We start from the raw sequence: 22,379 nt of genomic DNA on the forward strand, positions 1-22,379 counted from the left end.
GTACTAGGAAACCTGGAAGTGAGGAATTCAGGAGGTTATGATATTAAAATATGAATTGTGTGGTCAAGGATGGTAGTGTGGAGGAATCACCATGTTCGTAAATTTGTGTGTATGAAATGCAGGAAATTAGTATTCCTTATATTAAAATAAGTGCTGGGAATCAATGACTTTGAACAGTCCTTGTCTTGACGGTTGAGGAGCAGTTTTTTGTTTTCCTTCATAGTATTTTGTTGAACACTTTATTCAACATAGAGTTAATCATATTTGTATAGTGTAAATTGAAAATGATATTAGTAAAATCAAGAGTTTGAATTAGAAAAAGAGGAGGAGAGCCTAGGGAGATTACTGACACCATAAACAAGAGTGTCAAATTGTTAAGTCAACAACAGGAGTCACTGTTTACGTACTCCTCATGTAGGATCTCTGGCCTTAATGTGTTGTTCAATGTGAATTAACACTATAACTAGTACTGAAACAATATTTTACACTTTATGTTCTGTGTGGGTGCAAACTGATGAAATATTATTATATACTAAATTGATCTGTATATAAAGAGAATTGAAAATGAATCTTGATGTAGATGGAATGGGAGAGGGAGCGACAGATGGGAGGTTTGCAGGTGGGAGGGAAGTTATAAGGGGGAAAAAGCCATTGTAATCCATAATCTGTACTTAAGAAATTTAGATTTACTAAATAAAAGTTGTTTTTTTTAAAAAAAAAAAGAGGAGGAAGAAGGGTGGGAGTATGGGTGGATGGGTCAGCATTGTAGGAATATTAACTGTTGTACCTGTGAAATGTATAGTTCGCAACTGTAAAATTGTATAGTTCTGCATATATTTGCAAAAATTTACATCTAACAGTACAGTTTACAAACTTACCATGGGATACCAAATCCCTTTAAGCTCAGTGGTAAAAATAGCATTTTAAGTGTTAAAGTCAGCATTTGGATACGATTAAGTGTTAAACTGATCATATAGATTGGATTAAGTTTTTGGTAATACAAATGGAATTAAAAAGGAGTGAATATTCCAACATGGGAAGCAATCCACACAGCAGACTCACAGAATGGAGCATCTGGGACTTGATTTGGAGCCAATGACGATGCTGAACTGCAGGTGGTGGCTTTACGCATTATGCCACAGCACCAGTCTGGAACACTGGGATTCTAAGACAATCACTTTTACTGATGTACTGATGACACTATATATCACTGAGGTAAGAATTGCTCATTTCTGAACATTAAAATAAATTTGGGGCCGGCGCCATGCCTCAACAGGCTAATCCTCTGCCTAGCAGCGCCGGAACCCCAGGTTCTAGTCCCGGTCGGGGCGCCAGATTCTGTCCCGGTTGCCCCTCTTCCAGACCATCTCTCTGCTGTGGCCAGGGAGTGCAGTGGAGGATGGCCCAAGTGCTTGGGCCCTGCACCCCATGGGAGACCAGGAGAAGTACCTGTCTCCTGCCTTCGGATCAGCGGGATGCGCCGGCCGCAGTGTGCCAGCCGTGGCGGCCATTGGGGGGTGAACCAACGGCAAAGAAAGACCTTTCTCTCTCTCTGTCTCTCACTGTCCACTCTGCCTGTCAAAAACAAACAAAATAAATAAATAAATAAATAAATAAATAAATAAATTTGGAATAGTTGATCCCAAAGATCATTTTATCTTTGGATTTTATATGATCGTGGGACTAGTGTTTGGTGTAGCACTTAATGTGCCATTTGGGACTCCTGCATTCCCGAGCAGGGCCTGAGTTTCAGTCTCAGTGCTGCTCTCCATTCCATCGTCCTGAGAATGCACACACTTAGAGGATGCAGCCTTGACTCACATTCCTGGTGCCATGCTACCTACGTGGTTGACTTGTTTCGAGTTCCTGGCTGTCAGTTTTAGTCAAACACATCACCAGATACTATGGACATTAGAGGAGTAACCCGCAGATGGGTGGTCGCTCTGTCTCATCTTTCTTTCCCAGTCCATCTCTCTCCTTTTCAAAAAAGATTATCCATGATTTTTATAAACACTATGTGCATATAAACAGTCCAGGCAAGATGTCAACTCATGGGAAAGGAGGAGAAGAAGAGCAGGGTCACATATGTTCAAGGAGTAATGTGATTGCTGTACAGAGAGTGACAGAGGTCAGAGAACACAAAATAATTGTTGTGGTTCTGTTAAGAGTTTAGAACTATGTGAATTAGGCAGAAAATTTCTTCTCGTTCTCCTGAATGTTGCATGAATCAAGAAGTGGAACTGTTCAAGTTCTAAACTGTATTGAACCTGATTTTGATCAATTATTGTGGTAATCATTCACTAAATTCATGTTGATTATGAAAGCCACAGGTTAGAGTCAATCACACAATAGTGAACCAAAGCACACTCTGAAAATGTTGGTAAGCCCAGTTGAACTGAATGCCTTTTTCAAAGAACAGAGCAACACATGGAACACATGGAATCAGTTCAGAAGTCTAACATCAGCAGTTTGTGTGTCTTTGATCTTGGGACTGAATCTCCAGGCCAAGTTTCCTCATCCCTCAAATGGAATGATTTTACCTTTTTTAGGCAAAGTTGACAGAATCCAAATAATGTGTAGGGTGTGAAACTCCTTGTTAATTGTCAGAATCTCTCTATTCATGACCAACAAAACATTCTCTAAGGTGTTTCAAGACAAAACTTTATTTTTGCGAGTAAGTTTAGAAATAATAGCACTAGCCAATTTACAGAAACATCTGATGATATGTAAAACATGCCTTTGTATAAGCATAGTCGTTGGTGATCTAGTAACGTTTATGTTTCAGTGAGATTTAGATTCTCATGAACACAGTGTCACCTCCTGCTCAGGTCAACAAGTTGTTGTTCTTTGAGCTGTGGGTCCACTGAATGATTTCCCTTCCTCTTCTCCTCTATTACATGTGCAAGAGCATTCTTTTTATTATTTCCCTGAATTGCTGCATTATTTCACTTTTCATTTCAGAACATGACAGACCCAAACCAACAGAATCATCCTTGGCTAGAGTTGAACTGGAGGTGAGGGTAGTTTTAGTTTCCCAATAGTTTCCAGCAAATTTCTGAGATTGTCTCTTCTCTTGGTTGTACCAACCAAGCTTTCCTCAACAGTGATTTAAAGTGAAGAATCCTGTCTTTTTCTGCTCATGTGAGCACATGTGATTTCTTTATCCTTGGAGTCAATTAAAGGACCTCCTATTGGGTGCGATGTCTGCTTTATTATGAACATAGTGTGTTGTTTATTGAGAGTTAATAATATTTATGTTTCCTTTATTTGTTGAAGTTGTTCTGGAGGCTGCCTGTGTGTAGGACATAGTACACAAGATGGGCATCAGAAGATCTCATACAAATCCCCCAGAATAGACAATGTGGCGTATTCATTCAGCTGCTGCTTTTGACACAGGCACTCAATGCCAGAAGCTTGGGTTCGATTCCTGGCTTCACTGTTTGAGCTGGTTTATGCTAGTGCTATACCTGGGGTCAGCATATGATTTCTCAGCTCCTGGGGCCCTTGCACCCATGGGGTAAACCTGGATTGACTTCTGGGTTTCTGATTTCACCTGTCTCAGCCTTTGCTGTCATTGGAATTTGGGGGAGTGAACAAAGATACAGGAAATGATTCTCTAAGTCTGTTTACTCTCTTTCTTTTTTTCTCTCTCTCTCTTTCTGCCTTCCAATAAAGAAAAATAAAGTTTTAAAAGCTATATTAAAATGTATTTAAAGCAATTATCCAGACCAAATTGAACACAAAATCTCAAATTCCCTTCTGTGACTTGTGAGCTCTTTGACCCTGGCCAAGTCCTCTATTGTCTATGAATCTCTATTGATTTGAAAAACAAAAACTAATATTCTCTGCTTTCTCGAGTTTTCCTTTTAAAATTTAATCATGGAAATCATGCCACTTGATTTACCTAGTGACTTGGTAATTGCTTTTGTTCAATAGGTATGGTTTATGGTTATTTTCTAATGTTTAGTTTTCTATAATATTAGTAGAGTATATCAAATATTTGAAGAGCTGCCATCATTGAGTACTAAGTGTTTAATTTTTGACATAGCTTTAAGGCACATTAACATATATATTGTATATGCATATATAATACATTGATATACAAGTCCTAGCATACTGTGATTTCTTTAGTCATAAATTCTCCACTGGTCATTATAACACAGACATAGAATTTGGCATGATTTTGTTGTATCATAATTAATTCTGTATCATGACAGCACATTGAAACGACCTGTTTTTTTTTTTTTTAATTAACAATACATGGGCACAACCTAATATAATGAAATTACAATTTCCCGAGTGGGCACAGGAAACAATTTGATGGGACTATGTTGTTTTCATCTCTGTCATGGAGGCAAAGTCCACTCAGAAGAGAGGATAGAGTGCACTGTTGCTTGACACGTCAGAGAAGCATATTAGCAAGAGTGGTATAAAGCCTGTGCTTCCCAGCTCACAGGATCCCAGGAAGAAGAGAATGGATCCAGTTGTGGCCCTGGTGTTGGGGCTCTGCTGTTTACTTCTCCTTTCACTCTGGAAGCAGAATTCCGGGAGGGGGAACTCCCTCCTGGCCCCACTTCTTTCCCCATCATTGGAAATATTCTTCAGATAGATGTTAAGGACATCAGCAAATCCCCAACTAAGGTAAGTATTCATTATGCTCCTCCTGTGGCATACAAAGGGTAAACAGATTGACTTTTTAAAATAAAATCTATTCCTGGATGCACATTCTTATAACAGATGATTATAAACCAAAATGCTCCCTATAAGCTTTGATACTTCTTCTACCAATTTCAGGAGTTGAGTAGAGAAATATTTAGGTCCTGCAGATAGAATCAAAATCACTATATCGACAAAAATCAGGAGTATGCTCACCTTCGTTGATTTCAGCCATTTGCCTGAACATCAGTGATAAGTGAAGAGTTTCTGATAGAAATTTCATTCAAGAAATCATCTATTGTATTATACATGTGGTTTCTTTTTTCAGAATATCCATGAATCTTGAACTTCTCGGCAGAATCAATAAAAACTGGCATCACTATGGGTTCTGGATTAGTCTAGGTGAATGAAAGAAAGAAGTAAACATTCAGTGGCCAACTGGTGGCATCATAATTCTTTTAGATTCTGAGAAACCCTGCTGTGTGGCCTGGAATCTTACAGGGTAGAAGAAATTGTTCCTCCCTAGGATGCTGCTTGCATGGTCTTGTCCCTGCCTCTGGTGCTGCTGCTGCTGCTGCTGCTTCTGCTTCTTCTTCTTCTTCTTCTTCTTCTTCTTCTTCTTCTTCTTCTTCTTCTTCTTCTTCTCCTTCTCCTTCTCCTTCTCCTTCTCCTTCTCCTTCTCCTTCTCTTCTTTCTCCTCCTCCTCTGGATGCTCCTCCTACTTTTCACCCCACCATTTCCCTTGTCACCCCTCCCTCCTTCTCCTCCTCCTTTTCTTCCTTTTCCTCTTCTTCTCCTCCTCTGTCTTGTTCTATTCTCTTCCTCATTCTTATTCTACTTCTTCAAGATTTATTTGATTTACTCAAAAGACAGAGTGACAGAAACATTGGACAGCAAAGCAAGAGATCTGGCCAGCATTGTAGCAAAGCCACTTGAGCCTCCTATTGTGATGCCAGCTTCTTTATTTATAAAGTAGTGCAAATAAACTTGTTCAGTGTATTATTTGAGAATTAAATGTAAACTGCATACCAACTACTTCTGCCAGCATATGGTGCAACATAGGTCATTCAGGAGTGGCACCCATAATAGTCACTATCATATTTAGTTATAAATAAAAATATTTGAATCCAAGTCAGAATAAAGATATTACATAGACAATGCTAATTTCCATCTGAATCAGACACACTCTGTGGCTGACATGTACTTTCTTTGGTGCTATTTGTTTCTCTTCCCAGTTCTCAAAACTCTATGGCCCAGTGTTCACTGTGTATCTGGGCATGAAGCCCACTGTGGTGCTGCATGGATATGAGGCAGTGAAGGAGGCCCTGGTTGATCTTGGAGAGGAGTTTGCTGGAAGAGGCAGTGTGCCTATACTTGATAAAGTTAATAAGGGTTTTGGTAAGTGTGTGTGTGTGTGTGGGTGTGGGTGTGTGTGTAACAGTGGTAATAGGGTGGAAAGGATGGAAAACAGAGACTTAAAAAGCTCCCCAGAAGAGCTTGGCCATCTGTGTGGCTGCCTCATGTCAGCGTCTTCCTACTTGCTGGGATCTCCCTCCCTCCTAGTTTCTATTTCTCATTCTGGCAGGAATCGTTTTCAGCAATGCAAAAAGATGGAAGGAGATGCGACGCTTCTCGCTCATGACCCTGCGGAATTTCGGGATGGGGAAGAGGAACATTGAGGACCGAGTTCAAGAGGAGGCCCGCTGCCTGGTGGAGGAGCTGAGAAAAACCAATGGTGGGTGACCCTTACCCCACATCACTGACCTCACACTACACCCTTAATATGCTGCCCTGGGAAACCTTGCAGTGTGGGTATAGCCTTCATCCTAAGTCCTGGTTGCTGCTCCCATGGTGGGAGGGGAGGTTTGGAGCAGAGAAGTGGGGAGTTTGTGCGGATCTGTGTTATGTGTACAGCATGGTTCTGAGTCTATTGTGGTTAGAAAAATGAACTTAATACTCTTCTGTCCCAAGCGGTTTCTATAATTTTTTAAAAAAATTTTTGACAGCAGAGTTAGACACAGAGCGAGAAACAGAAAGTTCTTCCTTTTCTGTTGGTTCACCCACTAGATTGCTGCCACAGCTGGCATGCTGCACAAATCCGAAGCTAGGAGCCAGATGCTTCCTTCTGGTCTTCCATGTGGGTTTATGGACCAAACACTTCGGCCATCCTCCAGTGCCTTCCCGAGCCACAGCAGAGAGCTGGACTGGAAGAGGAGCAACCGGGACAGAATCCAATGCCCCAACTGGGACTAGAACCCAGGGTGCTGGTGCCACAGGCAGAGGATTAGTCTAGTGAGCTGCAGTGCCAGCCAGTTTCTATAATTTGCAATCAGAAATCATGACTATAGTTTTTGAATGTAATTTCTGAAAGTATTGAAGAGCAATATTTTCCCCATAGACTGAATGCTGCTACCTATCGCAGAACATTTCATGGTGGAAACTTGGCAAATGCATATGGTGGCAATGACCCATCAGCCTCTTAAGGGACAAGAACCGCCCCTCGTGGGCGTTCACATCTGCATGCTCGCTTCACTGACATGTCTGAGGTTCCCCAGGCCCGTGCTTAGTGCTGGACACCAGTGGTGCTACGTGTAGATTGTCTCCCCAGGCAATACCTAACAAAGTTCTTGTCACTTACTATGCTCTGCCATCCATATTTTTCTAAATTGCTGCCCCTTGTTGTGTCTACTTCCTTTATTGATTTAAATTTTGAGTAAATATATCCTGTAACATAATACACGTACACTCTACCATAAAATGATTTATTTAACAAGATTTCCAGAGTTAAAATAGCTCTTAATTTCATTTTCCAACGTAGAGAGTGTTTCTTTTCTACTTTGCTTTTCTCCTTCTGTTCTTTAGAATGTGAGTCAGAAATTGCGATTATAATTTTTCTACCACCACAAAGTCTACTACTCCATGATGTGTTGTTCACAATGTGTCTGATTATGAGCTCAGGTAAAAATTGCCTTGTCTTATAATGCTCACTTCTAAGCAAAGTAAAAAACTAAAATTAGGTGTTTTATAAATAATATATAGGTACACACACAAATACCCAGGTCTCAACGTTTTCCAAATGATCCTCTACCTCCTTGAGGTAAAATAAAATTTCATCTAAAAACTTAGATTTCTGTACACATTAAAAAGTTTTAAAAAGTGTGATATAGAAACAACTAACTCAAGTCTCCTAATGTCCTATACTCCACCATGTATTGTGAATACCTCAATTCCAGACACACTTATTGGGGGGTACAGAGTGTCTATAGCTATTTATTTGGGAGAAATTTTCATATAATGCTTGTTGATAACTTGATTATAACATTTGCATTACAGATCTCCCAGCTAAAATGAACACCTCTCTTGTGTTTTCATTTCTTTACCTGTAAAATAATGGCTTAACTTATGGGTAAATTTTAAATTTTATTAAAACATCTTTTTTTGTTTGTTAGCATTGTATGGAACAATATGTTAGAATCTACTAAAAGGAAGCTTTGTTCAAGTATGTTAAATATGGAAAGCAATTAGAGATACTGGATATTCCTTTCTTAAGAATTGATTTGTTGTTTTTCTTTACCATTGAAACTCATTTTAAAAAAGACTCCAATTATTTTTTTTTTATTTTTGGCTTCCTTTTTCTGAGACATATGCTTGAAATAACTCTTCTCCTGACGGTTGATGTACAATGTAATACTTTATCCATTTTAGTATTTTTTTGTTCTAGTACCATTGGTTGAACTCTGTAATTAACACACAATTATTCTTAGGTGTTTAAACTTTAACTGAAAAGTGATCCCTGTTAGGAATTTGGAAAACATTATGTTGAGTGAAATAAGCCAATCCCAAAGGGACAAATACCACTTGTTCTCCCTGATAGGGGACAACTAACTGAGCACCAAAAAGGAAACCTGTTAAAGTGAAATGAACACTATGAGAAACGGTGACTTGATCAGCCCTTGCCCTGACTGTTGATGAGCAACTTGATATGCTATCCCTCTTAGTATTTTTTTTGTTTGTTCTACTTAATACTTTTGGTTGAATACTGTAATCACCACACAATTATTCTTAAGTGCTGAAACTTAACTGAAAAAATGATTGCTGTTAAACATAAGAGTGGGAATAAGAGTGGGAAGAGATGTGCAATTGGGGACATGCTCAAGCTGACTTACCTCAAACGGTAGAGTTAGAAACATACCAGGGGATTCCAATTCAATCCCATCTAGGTGGCATGTACCAATGCCATCTCACTAGTTCCAGTGATCAATTTCTGTTCACAATTGATCATAATGATAGGACTAAGAACCAAAGGGATCACATAAACAAGAATAGTGTCTGCAAATACTAGCTGATAGAATCAAAAAGGGAGGGAATGATCCAACATGGGAAGTGAGATACACAGCAGACCCATAGAGGCAGATGTCCTAAACAGCACTCTGGATTTGGATTCAGCCCTTGAGGCATGCGGATCTGGCTGAAAAGCCCATGAGACTATTTCAGGCATGGAAAGCCAAGACACTCTGCGGAAAAAAAAAACCTAAATGAAAGATCTCTGCTAGTGAGATCCCAGTGGAAAGAACGGGTCATCAAAGAAGGAGGTACCTTTCTCTGAAGGGAGGAGAGAACTTCCACTTTGACCATGGCCTTGTCTAAATATGATCAGAGTCAGTGAACTCAGGGGGCTTCCATAGCATTGGCAGCTCATGACAAGTGCCTAGGGTGATTACTGATGCCATAAACAAGAGTATCAATTTGTTAAGTCAACAACAGGAGTCACTGTGCAATACTCCTCATGTAGGATCTTTGTCCTTAGTGTGATGTACATTGAGATTTAATGCTATAACTAGTACTCAAACAGTATTTTTCACTTTATGTTTCTGTGTGGGAGCAAACTGTTCAAATCTTTACTTACTGTATGCTAAACTGATCTTCTGTATATAAAGAGAATCGAAAATTAAACAAAAATTGTCACTTTACTCCTTTGAGTAAACAAATCCAACTGAAACTTATTTTTTCCTTATTTATTTTTCAAAGTTTTCCTTTAAAGTGAAAGTCAAACATATAGATAAACACACAGAAAGAGCTCAGAGAGAGAGAGAGAGATCTCATCTACTAGTTCACTCCCCAGATTCCCACATAGCCAGGCCGTTAATGGAGCCAGAAGTGGGGTACTCAGTTAGATCTCCCACTTGAGTGGCATGAACTCAACTATTTGAACCATCACTTGATCTCTCCAAGAGTCTGAATTGTCAGGAAGTGGAGTTAGGAGTGGGGCCTAGTGTTGAACCCAGCACTCTATCTGGAATGCATTTCGTCTTCAATTGTATCATAAGCATTAGACCAATAGCTTGCTTCTACTGTTCATTTTTTAGTTTTTTTTCTCATATTATATGCATGCTTTGACATTTTTTCTTTAAAATACATGAATTTACCCATAAGCTGTCTCTTCAGTTCTTCCCTACTGGTTCAACACAACACATAATTTTTCATTATTTGTGACTATTCATTATTTTAGCTTTAAGAAGTTTCCTGGCCCACACTATTTTCTGCACACTATTTCAGTGCTTTATTGTCTACAAACATTGCATAGGTAACTGATTCTAGTTTGAAAACTTGAATTATTAATTTTAAACAGTTTTCATTTTCCTTCTCAAATAGCAGATCTCTTGTGATAAAAATGTGAACATAAAAACATTAAATGTGAATTGAGTATTAGAGAAATATCATTATTTAGCCAGCTGGGATGTAATGGTCAACTTAGGCTTACAGTAAAGCGATGTTTGATTTTATGTGTGCCATTTTTTTTTCTGTCACCGGAATTTGTAGGCAATTTGTAGGACAAAAATAATGTGCTTTATTTGTATATTTTAATGGTGTTTTAAAATTGTTTTCAATCCTTCAGCCTCACCCTGTGATCCCACCTTTATCCTGGGCTGTGCTCCCTGCAATGTGATCTGCTCCATTATTTTCCATAATCGCTTTGATTATAAAGATGAAGACTTCCTTAAACTGATGGAAAAATTCAATGAAAATGCTCGGCTTCTGAGCTCTCCATGGTTGCAGGTGAGAATGAGATCTTTTGTTCCTGAGAAACCATTTATGTTCCTTTATCCGACAGGTAGAAAGATCTACATGAACCAAGATGTGAAGAGAAAGTTCATAGAGTACAGTTCCAGTAGAGCTGATGTCGCTAAACACTGTGAAAGATGATGGAAACTTTTGGTCAGCGCTGTGGCTCAATAGACTAATTCTCTACCTTGTGGCGCTGGCACATGGGGTTCTAGTCCCGGTCGGGGCCCGGATTCTGTCCCATTGCCCCTCTTCCAGGCCAGCTCTATGCTGTGGCCCAGGAGTGCAGTGGAGGATGGCCCAAGTGCTTGGGCCCTGCACCCTACGGGAGACCAGGATAAACACCTGGCTCCTGCCTTCGATCAGCACAGTGTGCCGGTCGCAGCGCGCTGGCGGTAGCGGCCATTGAGGGTGAACCAACGGCAAAAGGAAGACCTTTCTCTCTGTCTCTCTCTCTCACTGTCCACTCTGCCTGTCAAAAAAAAAAGATGATTGAAACTTTTATTTGCACACAAGAAAACGAGTGTCCAAATACTGGGCTAGTGTTTGTGTTCATTATCTTCTTATCCAGTGATTTTTCCACTAAACTCCAAGCCCTATTTCTATAAAGGCGCTTTGATGACTGGACAAAGAATGTCTTTGTCAATGAATGTATATCCACGCCCTTTTATTCTTAAAATATTTATTTATTTGAAAGGCAGGATCAAAGAAAAAGTGAGAAAGAGAAAGAGAGAGAGAGAGAGAGAGAGAGAGAGAGAAAAGATCTTCCATCTGCTGGTTCACCTTCTGAATGCCCCAAAAACCAGGGTTAGGCAAGGCAGCTGCGAGGAACCAGGAATATAAGTGCTTGAGCCATCACAGATTGCCTCTCAGGCCCAGTGGCAGGAAGTGGAGTAGTTAAGAATTAACGGAGCACACAATGTGGGATGCTGGCATTCACTGCAGTGGGTTTACCTGCTGGATGACAATGCTCTGATTTCCTATTATATTTCAATTTCATAGCAAACCATTTAGGTAAAAAAATAAAATTCATATAAAGAAGATTTTACACTATAAAAATTATGTATGATTTTGGGAAATTACTTTTCATCTTTAATTTTTTTGTCAGACTACTCTCCTTCAATATGTCTATCAGCATACAGAACTACCACACATTTACAATAGAAGTTTTCCCATAATGATGGACACCATATTTTGTTCATATTTATAGCTATAACTCCTAAATAGGGTATATATGTATATATAATTAAATAAATCATTGTTTTCTGTTTTAGGTCTGCAATAATTTTCCTGGTCTTATGGATTACTTCCCAGGAATTCATATGACATTTTTAAAGAATAGTGATTATATAAAAAATTTTATTATGCTTTCTCGGCATCTATTGAGATAATCATATGGTTTTTCTTCTGCAGTCTGTTAATGTGGTGTATCACATTGATTGTCTTGCGCACATTAAACCATCCCTGCATACCAGCGATAAATCCCACTTGGTCTGGGTGGATGATCTTTCTGATGTGTTGTTGCATTCTATTGGCGAGAATTTTATTGAGGATTTTTGCATCTATGTTCATCAGGGATATTGGTCTGTAATTCTCTTTCAGTGCTGCATCTTTTTCCGGCTTAGGGATTAAGGTGATGCTGGCTTCATAGAAAGAATTTGGGAGGATTCCCTCTTCTTCGATTGTTCTGAATAGTTTGAGAAGAATTGGAGTTAGTTCTTCTTTAAATGTCAGGTAGAATTCAGCAGTGAATCCATCTGGTCCTGGGCTTTTCTTTGTTGGGAGGGCCTTTATTACTGTTTCAATTTCTGTCTCAGTTATGGGTCTGTTTAGGTTTTCAATGTCTTCCTGGTTCAATTTAGGTAGGTTGCATGTGTCCAGGAATCTATCCATTTCTGGTAGGTTTCCCTGTTTGCTGGCATACAAGTCCTTGTAGTAATTTCTGATGATTCTTTTTATTTCTGTGGTGTCTGTTGTTACGTTTCCTTTTTCATCTCTGATTTTATTGATTTGGGTCTTTTCTCTTCTTTTTTTAGTTAGTTGGGCCAATGGGGTGTCAATTTTGTTTATTTTTTCAAAAAACCAGCTCCTCGTTTGGCTGATTTTTTGGAATGTTTTTCTTGATTCAATCCTGTTAATTTCTTCTCTGATTTTAATTATTTCTCTTCTCCTACTAGATTTGGGTCTGGTTTGCTGTAGGTTTTCTAGATCCTTGAGGTGAATTGAAAGCTCATCTATTTGGTGCCTTTCCAATTTCTTGATGTAGGCACCTATTGATATAAACTTTCCTCTTAACACTGCTTTTGCTGCGTCCCATAAGTTTTGGTATGTTGTGCTGTTATCCTCATTTACTTCCAGAAAGTTTTTGATTTCTCTTTTGATTTCTTCTATGACCCATTGTTCATTCAGGAGCATGTTGTTCAGTCTCCATGTGTTTGCATACTTTCTGGGGTTTCCTGAGTTGCTAATTTCCAGCTTCATCCCGCTGTGGTCTGAGAAGCTGCATGGTATGATTCTAATTCTTTTGAATTTGCTGAGACTTGCTTTATGGCCTAGTATGTGGTCAATCCTAGAGAAGGTTCCATGTATTGCTGAGAAGAATGTAAAATCTTTAGCTGTAGGATTGAAAGTTCTGTATATATCTGTTAGATCCATTTGGGCTATAGTGTCGTTTAAATCTACTGTATCATTGTTGATCTTCTGTCCTATTGATCTGTCTATTTCTGAGAGTGGAGTATTGAAGTCCCGCAGTACTATTGTATTGGGGTCTAAGTCTCCCTTTAAGTCCGTTAACAAATCTTTTAGATAAACCGGTGCCCTGTAGTTAGGTGCATATACATTGATAATTGTTATATCTTCATGTTGAATTGATCCCTTAATCATTATGTAGTGTCCCTCTTTGTCTCTCTTAACGGTTTTTGTGGTAAAGTTTATGGTGTCTGAAATTAAGATGGCTACGCCTGCTCTTTTTTCATTTCTGTTGGCATGGTATAACTTTTTCCAGCCTTTCACTTTCAGTCTGTATGGATCTTTGTTGGAAAGATGAGTTTCTTGTAAGCAGCAAATAGATGGGTTTTGTTTCTTAACCCAATCAGCCAATCGGTGTCTTTTAAGTGCCGTTCATGATGAAAACTCTAAGCAAACTGGGTTTGGAAGGAACAGTCCTCAATACAATCAAAGCAATCTATGAAAAACCCACAGCCAACATCCTATTGAATGGGGAAAAGTTGGAAGCATTTCCACTGAGATCTGGTACCAGACAGGGATGTCCACTCTCACCACTGCTATTCAATATAGTTCTGGAGGTTCTAGCCAGAGCTATTAGGCAAGAAAAAGAAATTAAAGGGATACAAATTGGGAAGGAAGAACTCAAACTATCCCTCTTTGCAGATGACATGATTCTTTATTTAGGGGACCCAAAGAACTCTACTAAGAGACTATTGGAACTCATAGAAGATTTTGGCAAAGTAGCAGGGTATAAAATCAATGCACAAAAATCAACAGCCTTGGTATACACAGACAATGCCATGGCTGAGGAAGAACTTCTAAGATCAATCCCATTCACAATAGCTACAAAAACAATCAAATACCTTGGAATAAACTTAACCAAGGACGTTAAGGATCTCTACGATGAAAATTACAAAACCTTAAAGAAAGAAATAGAAGAGGATACCAAGAAATGGAAAAATCTTCCATGCTCATGGATTGGAAGAATCAGTATCATCAAAATGTCCATTCTCCCAAAAGCAATTTATAAATTCAATGCAATACCAATCAAGATACCAAAGACCTTCTTCTCAGATCTGGAAAAATTGGTGCTGAAATTTATATGGAGGCACAAGAGACCTCGAATAGCTAAAGCAATCTTGTACAACAAAAACAAAGCCGGAGGCATCACAATACCAGATTTCAGGACATACTACAGGGCAGTTGTAATCAAAACAGCATGGTACTGGTACAGAAACAGATGGATAGACCAATGGAACAGAATTGAAACACCAGAAATCAACCCAAACATCTACAGCCAACTTATATTTGACCAAGGATCTAAAACCAATTCCTGGAGCAAGGACAGTCTATTAAATAAATGGTGCTGGGAAAATTGGATTTCCACGTGCAGAAGCATGAAGCAAGACCCCCTACCTTACGCCTTACACAAAAATCCACTCAACATGGATTAAAGACCTAAATCTACGACCCGACACCATCAAGTTACTAGAGAACATTGGAGAAACCCTTCAAGATATTGGCACAGGCAAAGAGTTTATGGAAAAGACCCGGGAGGCACAGGCAGTCAAAGCCAAAATCAACTATTGGGATTGCATCAAATTGAGAAGTTTCTGTACTGCAAAAGAAACAGTCAGGAGGGTGAAGAGACAACCGACAGAATGGGAAAAAATATTTGCAAACTAGGCAACAGATAAAGGGTTAATAACCAGAATCTACAAAGAGATCAAGAAACTCCACAAAAACAAAACCAACAACCCAATTAAGAGATGGGCCAAGGACCTCAATAGACATTTTTCCAAAGAGGAAATCCAAATGGCCAACAGGCACATGAAAAAATGTTCAAGGTCATTAGCAATCAGGGAAATGCAAATCAAAACCACAATGAGGTTTCACCTCACCCCGGTTAGAATGGCTCACATTCAGAAATCTACCAACAACAGATGCTGGAGAGGATGTGGGGAAAAAGGGACACTAACCCACTGTTGGTGGGGATGCAAACTGGTCAAGCCACTATGGAAGTCAGTCTGGAGATTCCTCAGAAACCTGAAGATAACCCTACCGTTCGACCAAGCCACCCCACTCCTTGGAATTTACCCAAAGGAATTTAAATCGGCAAACAAAAAAGCGGTCTGCAGCCTAATGTTTATTGCAGCTCAATTCACAATAGCTAAGACCTGGAACCGACCTAAATGCCCATCAACGGTAGACTGGATAAAGAAATTATGGGATATGTACTCTTTAGAATACTATACCGCAGTAAGAAACAACGAAATCCAGTCATTTGCAACAAAATGGAGGAATCTGGAACACATCATGCTGAGTGAAATAAGCCGGTCCCAAAGGGACAAATACCATATGTTCTCCCTGATCATTGACAACTGACGGAACACCAAAAAGGAAACCTCCTGAAATGAAATGGACACTATGGGAAACGGTGACTTGATCAGCATAGCCCTGACTGTTAATGAACAACTTAATACATTATCCCTCTTAGTAGTTTTTTTGTCTGTTCTACTTAATATGACTGGTTTAATTCTGTAATTAATACACAGTTATTCTTAAGTGTTAAAAATTAACTGAAATGTGATCCCTGTTAAACATAAGAGTGGGAATAAGAGAGGGAAGAGATATATAATTTGGGACATGCTCAAGCTGACTTGCCCCAAATGGTAGAGTTAAAAACATACCAGGGGATTCCAATTCAATCCCATCAGGGTGGCATGTACCAATGCCATCTCACTATTCCAAGTGATCAATCTCAGTTCACAATTGATCATAATGAAAGGACTAAGAGTCAAAGGGAGAACATAAACAAGTCTAGTACCTGCTAACACTAACCGATGGAATAAATAAGGGGAGAGTGATCCAACATGGGAAGCGAGATACTCAGCAGACTCATAGAATGGCAGATGTCCTAAATAGCACTCTGGCCTCAGAGTAAGCCCTAAAGGCATTCGGATCTGGCTGAAAAGCCCATGAGAGTATTTCAGGCATGGAAAGCCAAGACACTCTGGCAAAAGATCTCTGCGAGTGAGATCCCAGTGGAAAGAACAGGTCTTCAAAGAAGGAGGTACCTTTCTCTGAAGGGAGGAGAGAACCTCCACTTTGACTATGAGCTTGTCTAAACAAGATAAGAATCGGAGAACTCAGAGGGCTTCCAAAGCCTTGGAAACTCATGACCGGAGCATAGGGAGACTACTGATGCCATAGACAGGAGTGTCAATTGGTAAAGTCAACAACAGGAGTCACTGTGCACTTACTCCTCATGTAGGATCTCTGTCCTTAATGTGCTGTGTATTGAGATTTAATGCTATAACGAGTACTCAAACAATATATTTCACTTTGTGTTTTTATGGGGGTGCAAACTGTTGAAATCTTTACCTAATGTATACTAAACTGATCCTCTGTAAAAAAAAAAAAAAAAAGAAATTTTCAACTCCCAACTTGACTCTCACTGGGATTAAACATGACAATAGGTCTGATCTGATTTCATCATCATTTAAAAAAAATCATCTATTATTTTTCACTTTTTGTTTTTGTGTGAGCAAACTGTTGAAATCCTTACTTAATGTATAATAAGCTGATCTTCTGTATATTAAGATAATCGAAAATGAATCTTGATGTGAATGGAAGGGGAGAGGGAGTGGGAAAGGGGAGGGTAGTGGGTGGGAGGGACGGTATGTGGGGGAAGCCATTGTAATCCATAAATCGTACTTTGGAAATTTATATTCATTAAATAAAAGTTAAAAAAAGAATAAACATTTATTGAAGAAAAAAAATTTTATTATGGAGAAAGTGAAAGAACACCAAAAATCCCTGCATGTTAACAGTCCTCAGGACTTTATCGATTGTTTCTTGATCAAAATGGAGCAGGTAAATTGTTCACAACAGTTCATTATTTTATTTCTTGTACATTTTGAGGTTCATTGAATAATTTTGTATCTACAAGGGATGTTAAAATGGTCAGACTAGTTTGACAAGCACTTTACATATCATATAAATGAACTGCAAATAGCATAAAAATATTAGAGTATTCATACAAAGTTTGCAGAAATAAAGAATTAAAAGGTAAGTTTATTTTGGTGTAAAAATGGAAGCTTGTGATTTTTAAAAATAATGTACATTTTCATAAATGTTTTGAAGATACATAATGTAAAATTAAATTGTTAAATTTCTAGAATATCTGTGACTTGCTCTTTAGATGAAAAGAATCTACCCAAGGAGGAACATAATGCACATCTCAGGGGACTTGAAAACAATTACAACTAAGAATCACCGACTATCATGCTGTAATATGAAGTGACATCATCACTGACAAGTGTAAGGGAGAGGGGCACATAGCTTAGCCTGGGAGGGATTTATGCATATCTTGCACATTGAAGGAGGTTTTAGAAATCTGCAGTGTAGGACAGGAGAGGGAATTTCAGGTGGAGTGAGTGGTGTGTGGGGGTGTTTAGTGTGCAGTAGGAAAGAGTAGGTCGAAGGAAGACAAAGACTTAGTTCACTGTAACACAGTAAGTTGTGCAGAGGTGGAGAGAGAGGTTGGTGTCTAGCAGGCAACCTGCAGGTGTGGATCACATCATCACTTCACTGTTTGTGTACAAGGCTATTTATTCCCTGTTGCATTACCTTGGCACCCTGTCCAAAGGTCAGTTGGACATAAATCTAAGTTGGTTTATAGGGTGTCAGTTCCACTACATTAACCAATTTCATTGATGAACATATGCAAAAATCCTCAATAAAATTCTAACCAATAGAATTCAACAATAAGCTAGAAATTTCATCTAACCAGACCAAGTAGGATTTATCCCTGGTATGCAGGGATGGTTCAGCATTCACAAATCAGTCAATGTGATACACCACATTAACAAATTGCAGAAGAAAATCTGTATGATTATTTAAATAGATGCAGAGAAAGCATTGGATAAAATACAACATGCTTTCATAATGCATCTTTTTCACGTTAGGCATTAAGAATATACTGGCTTCGTAGGAAGGATTTGGGAGGATTCCCTCTTTTCAATTGTTTTCAATAGCTTGAGAATAATTGGCGTTAGTTCTTTTTTAAATGCCTGGTAGAATTCAGCAGCGAATCCATCGGGTCCTGGACTTTTCTTTGTTGGGATGGCCTTTATTACTGATTCAATTTCTGTCTCAGTTATGGGTATGAGTTTGTTAATGTGGTGTATCACATTGATTTGTGAACATTGAACCATCCCTGCATACCAGGGATAAATCCCACTTGGTCTGGGTGGATGATCTTTCTGATGTGTTGTTGCATTCTAATGGCGAGAATTTTATTGAGGATTTTTGCATCTATGTTCATCAGGGATATTGGTCTGTAATTCTCTTTCAATGCTGCATCTTTTTCAGGCTTAGGAATTAAGGTGATGCTGGCTTCATAGAAAGAATTTGGTAGGACTCCCTCTTTTTTGATTGCTCTGAATAGTTTGAGAAGAATTGGAGTCAGTTCTTCTTTAAATGTGTGGTAGAATTCAGCAGTGAATCCATCTGGTCCTGGGCTTTTCTTGTTGGGATGGCCTTAATTATTGATTCAATTTCTGCGTTGTTTGTGGGTCTGTTTAGGTTATCTATGTCTTCATGGTTCAATTTAGGTACGTTGCATGTGTCCAGGGATCTATCTAATACTGCTAGATTTCTGAAGTTGTTGGCATACCGCTCTTTGTAGTAATTTCTGATGACTCTTTTTATTTCTGTGGTGTCTGTTGTTACATAGCCTTTTTCATCTCTAATTTTATTGATTTTGTTCTTCTCTCTTCTTTTTTTGGTTGGTTGGCCAATGGGGTGTCAATTTTGTTTATTTTTTCAAAAAACCAGCTCTTCGTTTTGAAGATCTTTTGTAATGTTTTTTTTTTTTTTTTTTTTGGATTCAATTCTGTTTATTTCTTCTCTAATTTTAACTATTTATCTTCTCCTACTAGTTTTGGATCTGGTTTGCTATAGTTTTTATAGATCACTGAGATGCATTCATAGCTCATTTATTTGGTGGCTTTCCAATTTCTTGATGTAGGCACCTATTGCTATAAACTTTCCTCTTAACACTGCTTTTGCTGTATCCCATACGTTTTGATATGGTGTGTTGTTATCTTCATTTGCTTCCAGAATGTTTTTGATTTCTCTTTTGATTTCTTCTATGACCCAGTGTTCATTCATGTGCAATTTGTTCCATCTCCATGTGTTTGCATATGCTCTAGAGATTCCTGAGTTGCTGATTTCCAGCTTCTTTCCATTGTGTTCCAAGAAGATGCATGGTATGATTTCTATTCTTTTGAATTTGCTGAGATTGCTTTATGGCCTATGATGTGTTCAGTCATAGAGTAGGCTCCATGTACTGCTGAGAAATATGTGTAGCCTTCAAGTGTAGGACGAAAAGTTCTGTAGATATAAGTTAGATCTATTTGGGCTATAGTGTCGATTGAATTTGCTGTTTCCTTGTTGATCTTCTGTCTGGTTGATTTGTCTCTATCTAAAAATGGAATATTTAAGTCCCCCAGTACTACTGTACTGCAGTCCATGTCTCCCTTTAAGTTCCTTAACATATCTTTTAAATAACCTGGTGCCCTGTAGTTAGGTACATATACATTTATAATAGTTACATCTTCCTGTTGAATGATCCTTTAATCATTATATAGTGCCCCTCTTTATCCCTCTTAACATTTTTTGTGTTAAAGTTTATTTTGTGTGATATTAAGATGGCTATGCCAGCTCTTTTTTGGTTTCTGTGGCATGGAATATCTTTTTTCAACCTTTCACTTTCAGTCTGCATGCATCTTTGTTGGAAAGATGTGTTTCTTGTAAACAGCAAATAGATGTGTTTTGTTTTTTAATCCATTCAGCTACTCTGGGTCTTTTAATTGGATAGTTGAGGCCATTTACATTCCATGTGACTATTGATAAGTAGTGACTTTGCCCTGCCATTTTCCAAAGATATTTCTACTTTGAAGAAGATATTCATACTTTGAACTTCCTGTGATCTTTTTTTTAAAAGACTTTATTCATTTTTATTTGAGAGGTAGATTTATAGACAGTGAGAGGGAGAGACAGAGAGAAAGGTCTTGCATCCATTGGTGCATTCACCAAATGGCCGCAATGGCCAGAGCTACACTGATCCGAAGCCAGGAGCCAGGTGCCACCTCCCAGTCTCCCATGTGGGTGCAAGGACCTAAGGACATAGACCATCCTCTACTGCTTTCCCAGCCATAGCAGAGACTGGATGGGAAGAGCATCAACCTGGACTAGAACCAGTGCCCATATGGGATGCTTGTGCTGCAGGTGGAAGATTAAACTAGTGCGCTAGGGTGCCGGCTCCACTTCCTGTGATCTTTTACTGAGAGATTTTCTTCCTTTACCTTCTTTGTATTGATGGCCGTGTTTCTGTGTTTCTGTGTGTAACACATCTTTAAGCACCTTTTGCAGGACTGGATGAGTGGTGACAAATTCTTTCAATTTCTGTTTGCTATGAAAGGTCTTTGTTTCACCTTAATTCACAAATGAGAGCTTTGCAGGATATAATATTCTCGGATGACAGCTTCTTTTCTCTTAGGACTTGGGCTATATCTCGCCATTCTTTTATAGACTGCAGGGTTTCTGATGAGAAGTCTGCTGTGAGTCTAATTGGAGATCCTCTGAGAGTAATCTGGCATTTCTTTCTTCCACATCTTAGAATCTTTTCTTTATGTTTCACTGCGGTGAGTTTGATTGCAATGTGTCGTGGCAAGGATCTTTTCTGGTCATGTCTATTGGGAGCTCTGTGTGCTTCCTGTACTTGGACATCTCTCTCCAAATCCAAAAATCTGCTAGTATTTCACTAAAAAGGCCTTCTAATCCTTTCTCTTTCTCCATGCCTTCAGGAACTCCCAGAATCCGAATGGTGGGTTTTATTATAGTATCCTGTAGATTCCCAACAATGTTTTTTAGATTTCTAATTTCCTCTTCTTGTCTTTGATTTGACTGTATACTTTCCTGTGCTCTGTCACCTTCAAATAGAAGTAATCATACTTCCTTTTTATTTTTATTGCATTTATTTCTTTTTCATGTGTAATTTTTCTGGCTAGACCTTCTAGGGCTATGCTGAAAGGCAGTTGTGAAAGTACAGTTCCTTGGTGGATTTTTTCCTCCATTATTTCATAGAACAAGATTTTAAGCTTGAAGAAATTATTAAGATTCAGTTTTGTAATTTTTAATATGTCATATCAATATAAGGAAGCTTCCTTCTATTTGTAATTTTCAGAGATTTTTTATCATGCACAGCATTTAAATTTTCAAGTACTTTTTAAAAGATTTGTTTATTTATTTGAAATAGTTACAGAGAGAGAGAAGGAGAGGCAGAGAGGGAGAGAGAGAAGTCTTCCATCCACTGGTTCACTCCCCAATTGGCTGCAAAGGCCAGTGCTGTGCCAATGCGTAGCCAGGAACCAGGAGAATCCTTGGGGTCTCCCACATGGATGCAGGGGCCCAAGGACTTGGTCCATCTTCTACTGCTTTCCCTGGCCATAACAGAGAGCTGAATTGGAAGTGGAGCCTGCGGGTCTAGAACTGGCACCCATATGGGATGCCGGCAGTGTAGGCTAGGGCTTTAACACACTGTGCCACAGAGCCAACCCCTCAAGGACTTTTTAAAAAAGCTGTTGAGATAATTTTTTCTCATTCTAAAAATTTTGTTTTTATACTTATTGCTTTTCTTTTTTTTAACTTTTATTTAATGAATATAAATTTCCAAAGTACGATTTATGGATTACAATGGCTTCCCCCACATACCGTCCCTCCCACCCACTACCCTCCCCTTTCCCACTCCCTCTCCCCTTCCATTCACATCAAGATTCATTTTCGATTATCTTAATGTACAGAAGATCAGCTTAGTATACATTAAGTAAGGATTTCAACAGTTTGCTCCCACACAGAAACATAAA

The 22,379-nt window shown here is 38.8% G+C and overlaps 1 pseudogene; it reads left to right on the forward strand.

The window, feature by feature from the left end:
* The first annotated feature begins 4,437 nt into the window (after positions 1-4,437).
* Positions 4,438-22,379, forward strand: part of LOC100348929 (cytochrome P450 2C5-like) — a 38,030-nt pseudogene continuing 20,088 nt past the window's right edge.

The sequence above is a fragment of the Oryctolagus cuniculus genome, chromosome 15, assembly GCF_964237555.1.
Source record: "Oryctolagus cuniculus chromosome 15, mOryCun1.1, whole genome shotgun sequence".
Classification (NCBI taxonomy): domain Eukaryota; kingdom Metazoa; phylum Chordata; class Mammalia; order Lagomorpha; family Leporidae; genus Oryctolagus; species Oryctolagus cuniculus.